Source organism: Orcinus orca, chromosome 12, assembly GCF_937001465.1.
Source record: "Orcinus orca chromosome 12, mOrcOrc1.1, whole genome shotgun sequence".
NCBI classification, from domain to species: Eukaryota; Metazoa; Chordata; class Mammalia; order Artiodactyla; family Delphinidae; genus Orcinus; species Orcinus orca.
Genome location: NC_064570.1, coordinates 36,512,238 through 36,518,584, shown reverse-complemented (window position 1 = coordinate 36,518,584; position 6,347 = coordinate 36,512,238). Strand labels below are relative to the sequence as shown.

The following is a 6,347-nucleotide window of genomic DNA, read 5'->3' as shown; positions in this document are numbered from 1 at the left end:
ATATACCATGGAGAAAAGACAGCCTCTTCAAGAAGTGGTGCTGAGAAAACTGGACAACTACATGTGAAAGAATGAAATTAGAACACTCCCTAACACCATACACAAAAATGAACTCAAAATGGATTAAAGACCCAAATGTAAGGCCAGGCACTATAAAATTCTTAGAGGAAAACTTAGGCAGAACACTCTATGACATATATCATGGCAAGATCCTTTTTGACCCACCTCCTAGAGAAATGGAAATAAAAACAAAAATAAACAAATGGGAACTAATGAAACTTCAAAGCTTTTGCACAGCAAAGGAAACCATTAACAAGACCAAAAGACAACCCTCAGAATGGGAGAAAATATTTGCAAACGAATCAACCAACAAAGGATTAATCTCCAAAATATATAAACAGCTCATGCAGCTCAATATCAAAAAAACAAACAACCCAATCCAAAAATGGCAGAAGACCTAAATAGACATTTCTCCAATGAAGATATATAGATTTCCAACAAACACATGAAAGGATGCTCAACATCACTAATCATTAGAGAAATGCCAATCAAAACTACAATGAGGTATCACCTCACACCAGTCAGAATGGCCATCATCAAAAAATCTACAAACAATAAATGCTGGAGAGGGTGTGGAGAAAAGGGAACCCTCTTGCACTGTTGGTGGGAATGTAAATTGATACAGCCACTATGGAGAACATTATGAAGGTTCCTTAAAAAACTAAAAATAGAACTACTATACGACCCAGCAATCCCACTACTGGGCATATACCTTGAGAAAACCATAATTCAAAAAGAGTCATGTACCACAATGTTCATTGCAGTTCTATTTACAATAGCCAGCACATGGAAGCAACCTAAGTGTCCATCAACAGATGAATGGATAAAGAAGATGTGGCACATTTATACAATGGAATATTACTCAGCCATAAAAATAAACAAAATTGAGTTATTTGTAGTGAGGTGGATGGACCCAGAGTCTTCATACAGAGTGAAGTAAGTCAGAATTAGGAAAACAAATACCATATGCTAACATATATATATGGAATGTAAAAAAAAAAAAAGAAAGAAAGAAAAATGGTTCTGAAGAACCTAAGGGCAGGACAAGAATAAAAACGTAGCCATAGAGAATGGACCTGAGGACACAGGGAAGAGGAAGGCTAAGCTGGGTCAAAGTGATAGAGTGGCATGGACATATATACACTGCCAAATGTAAAACAGATAGCTAGTGGGAAGCAGCCACATAGCACAGGGAGATCAGCTCGGTGCTTTGTGTCCACCTAGAGGGGTGGGATAGGGAGGGTGGGAGGGAGATGCAAGAGGGAGGAAATATGGGGATATATGTTTATGTATAGCTGGTTCACTTTGTTATACAGCAGAAACTAACATACCATTGTAAAGCAACTATAACTCCAATAAAGATGTTAAAAAATAAATAAAGCACCAGATGGTAAAGATTTTAGGCTTTGCTCACTATAACAGTCTCTGTCGAAACTACTCAACTTTGCTTTTGTGGCTTGAAAACAACCACAGACATGATAAAAATGAATAAGCTGTGTTTCAATAAAACTTTACTTACAAAAACAGGCAGCTGGCTGGATTTAGCCCATGGCTATAGTTTGATGCCTTCTGATGTAGACTAAATATATGCTGGAAGAGGAATCTATGGTATTGTAATGTTGCCTATATCGAGATAGGACCACGATTTCTTGTAAATGTAGAATACGCTCCTTTATTTTCTCCAAGAGTCTGGTTGATGCATATTGTATTTTAAATATAAGCATATACCTAAGACCAAAATATTCAGAGTTCAAATAAACAGGCAGAGAAGAACATATGCTGTGACCCTCAGATCAAACAATTTTCATGCCCTCATTGATTTATTTTACACATATTTGTGGGTTGCCTATAATATATAAATTACTGTGCTAGGTACTACATGGGATGCAAATATGGGTAAGATTGAGACTCTTTCATCAGGAAGTTAAGACCCCAATAGGGGAAAATAACACATTCATAAATATATATAATACAAGATATACAAAGAAATGGGTCACAAAAGAAATAGAAATACATTTTTCTAGATGAGGGAGAAATTACTCTTGACTGACTTGAAGTGCAGAGTTTTGGGAAAGAGATCAGAGCCCTTTTCATGAAGGAAATATGATATATGTACCAGGTCTTGTAGACCTAGGCAAGTAGAAATTAGAAAGGCAATACTGAGAGAAAGGGCATAAAAAAACAAAGAAAACAACATAAACAAAAGTCCAATAGTGAAAAAAAGAAGCATAGACTGTATGGAATAAAAATGAATAATTTGTGCAATTTGAAGCTTATACAGTTTTTTGAGCCCAATTTAAGAAAAAGAATACAAAATTACATACAAAAATGAATATGTATTTGTCATGAGAAAAGAAGTCACAACAAATGAGAAACTTTTAAAAGCAGCAAATACCACAAATATCACAAGATCCAGACACTATGGAACACTTGAATTATGTTACTATCTAACACACCTCTCTCCAGGGACTGGCTATACTCTTCTATCCTGTCTCCTTAGGACAAGTAAGATAACTCAGGCTTTCCTCTAGCACAGCTGATCATAATGTGTTTACTAGCAATAGTATATAAAAGTTTCTTTCAACTTCACAAAATATCTATTAATAATGGGTAAAATTTTAGGACTACTGTAAAATTGAGGAAACCCTTTAAATTGTGTGACATTGCGGGTGATTTCAAAGCATTCTGTGCACTAATTGTAAATATTCCTTGAAATGACAACAAATCAATCCTGAATCACTGATGTCCTCATGTAGTGGCGTATCATTAGTTTTATGTTATCTTTGTTGGAGGAAGTATCACGGGTCAAGAATTTAAATCTTTTATCAATGTGTTCATACGTCACACCTCATCATTAATCAGATTATCAAACAGTTCATGAACCTATTCATTATGTCCATTTGCAAAGTATTTCTTCCTCTTAGTGAATTTAGAGGAGAGGAACCTTATATGATGAGAAAGCCTGCATAAGGCAATATCTGTGGGCCACCAAAATAACACTTTGAATAATTTTAATTACAAATTCTGTATTTCTACAGTTTGGTGATTTTATTACCTATTTCAATAATCAATTACACTAGCAGCACTTAAGTTGTTTTAAATGTTTAAAAAATATAAACAAAGAATGCACCAACTAACGAGGTCATAAAATTAATATAACCTCTTGATGAATAACAAAATTTATCATGATATATTTTTAGCGCCATCTAGTGTTTAAAAGACTTCATAGAGTAAATAAATATGCAAACAATTTAGTTTTAAAATTTTTTTCAACATATATTCTTTGATTCTACATCCCAGTCATACCATCTAAGGTTTTGCATTAAATACTGACAATAAAATAATTGATTGTAAGGTTATGTGGGCTTCTAGAAATTAAATTATTATGAAATAAAAGGAATTAAGTCATCCCTTCACTATTTTACAGGAGATGTCAGTCAGGACCTCAGCTACCATAAAACAAAGGGACTAGTTCTCATTGAAATGCCCAATCAGATAAATATTTTCATAGAGTCTTCGGTCTATGAGGATATGTTTGATTCAAACCAAGTTGAATTTAAACTGTTATGTGATATCTTTTTATATAAAAATTCATTTTATGACTCACTTTATAGCTCTATTAAAAGCTTTCTAAAGTTTTACTTAGCTGTCCGCCGCTGTCCCAGCTGACTCCGTGCCGCTCGTCGCGATGGAGGTCGCCACCGAGTTTGTGGTCCAGAGTCCAACATGGTCTACAGTCCAAGGCCAGCGAGGTGCAGTAAGTACCGGATGACGTGCATCAGCCGCGAAGCCGCCATCCTCAAGAGGCACCCCAGGTCCACGGGCTTCACCTTCCGGACCGCCCGGCAGGTGCCCGGGCTCGCGGTCGTGCTTGTGGGCTGGGGCGCGAACAAAGGCTCCAGACTGCTGCAGTGCGGGCCCACCGACTGCGCCTGTCCTGGCCCACGCGCACCTGCCAGAAGGAGGCCAACTACAAAGTCTCGCTGACGCAGGCGGCCCCGTTAACCTGGGCCTGGTCAAAGAAAGCCAGGAGGTATTCGTGCCCTTCAGCTCGCTGCTGCCCATGGTGGCGCCCGACGACCTCGCATTCGACGTCTGGGCCATAATCGTCTCTGAACCTGGCGGAAGCGATGCAGTGCACACAGGAGCCACAGGAAAAACCGTGGCCGCACCTGGAGGCTCTGCTTCTGCGGCCCTCCGTCTACCTCCCAGAGTTCCTCGCGGCTAAATAACCGGAGCGCGGGCCGACTACGTCATCCTGGGCACGCGCGCCTAGCAGCTGGAGCTGATTTGTACCGACTTCTGCAGCTTCCAGTCCGGCGCCGGGCTGGCTGAAGTCATCGTGCGGAAGACAGCGAATACGGAGCACTTTTCCGAAGTGATCCCGGGCCTCAATGACACCGCTGAAAACCTGCTGAGCACCATCCAGCTGGGCCTGGAAGTGTCGCCCTCCATGCTGTTTGTGGTGGCCAGCATCTTGGAGGGCTGCTCCTTACTCGGTGGGTCCCCACTGACCATGCTGGTGCCTGGTGCCCTCGAGTTCAAGTGGCAGTGCAGCCTCTTTGTGGGTGGAGACGACTTAAGGTCGGGCCAGACCAAGGTCAAGTCAGTGCTCGTGGGTTTGCTTATCTGCTCTGGCCACGAGACCACGTCCATCGTGAGGTACAACCACTTGGGCAACAATGACCGGCAGAACCTGTCGACCCCGCCACAGTTCTGCTCCAAGGAGGTGTCCAAGAGCAGCGTGGTGGACGACACGGTGCACAGCAACCCAGCGCTCTACTAGCCGTTTGAGGAGCCCGGTCACTGTGTCATCATCAAGTATGTGCCGTACGTGGGCGACAGCAAGCGTGCCCTGGATGAGCAATCAGAGCTGATGCTGGGCGGTACCAACACGCTGGTGCTGCTCAACACGTGCGAGGACTCGCTCCTGGCCGGGCCCATCATGCTGGACCTGGCGCTGCTGACAGAACTGTGCCAGCGTGTGAGCTTCTGCACCGACGTCGACCCACAGCCGCAGAGCTTCCACCCCGTGCTGTTGCTGCTCAACTTGGCATCCTCTTCCAGGTGCCGCTTGCGCCGCCAGGCAGCCAGGTGGTCAACGTGTCTTTCTGCCCCCGCAGCTGCACGGAGAATATCCTCACAGCCTGCGTGGGACTCTGGCCGCAGAACCACAAGCTTCTGGAGCGCAAGATGGAGTGCCCTGGCCTCAAGGGAGTTGGGCTTGTGGCTGCCACCTGTGCCTTGCAAGAAAGGACCAGTGCCCACCGCCCCCAGTGGCTATACTGGTGACGCCAATGGGCACTTGTAGGCCGAGTCACCCCAGATGCCCACCACCTAAAGGCCATGGCCATACAGCTCCACCATAACTCCTGACCCCATTGCTCCTCAGAACCCAACCTTTCCAGGCCCCCAAAGATAATAAAGCTAGTGCCACTATCAAAAAAAAAAAGTTTTATACAGCAAATCAGTAGATTTACAATCACCATCACCAAAACCAAGCTAAGTTCTTTAATCAAAACAACACAGCTTTCTTGGTTTTACTATTTTTATCCTATAACAAACAATACTGGGTTAACAAAACAGAAGTTTATTTAAACTATGTTATTGTTATGTGTGAAACATAAAACTAAAAAAAACAAAATTTTGCGGTCACCATGAGAAACAAGGGATAGGCAACAGATTCGTTCTTTCTCCTCTTTTACTATTAATTCACTGACCATCTAAAACAGCTGAATTTACATGCTATTAAATTCATATTGCTCTTAGAACCAAAGGATTAGACTGAGAAAGTCAAAACAAGTTACAAATTATTAAAAGTGATACATACTACAAATGCCACAAGATCCAGAAAATATCATCATAATTTTACCCTAGGCTAATTTTTTTTAAAAATTCAGAGTAGCAAGCTGCACTCCCTTAGGCTCATAAAGGCATTTGTAAGGAGGCAGCAATGCCACCCAGCGACAACTCTCACTGGACAGCAGTTGGTGCTTTTTAGCGGAAGTGAATACTTCCTCTTTAGTCGTAGGAGACTCAGACACAGAGTCACCCACGTCTCGGTTTGCCTGTGTCTGCAGAGGCAGCCACCCCCAGAATGCACAGTCTAGTCCAAGCCTGCACAGGCCAGGAACCACTATACCAGGTATTATAGTACTAAATCTTTACGGTCCCCCAGGAAGTTATGGAAATAGAAGTTATTTCAAGAAGTTATCAATCAACAGTGTGACATACTGAAGACCAGTCAATCAGAAGGGAGGAGAGAGAACAGGAGGTGAAAGGCAAGT

The 6,347-nt window shown here is 42.3% G+C and overlaps 1 pseudogene; it reads left to right on the top strand.

The window, feature by feature from the left end:
* The first annotated feature begins 3,748 nt into the window (after positions 1–3,748).
* Positions 3,749–5,401, top strand: LOC101274640 (inositol-3-phosphate synthase 1-like; annotated as a pseudogene).
* Positions 5,402–6,347: the final 946 nt, after the last annotated feature.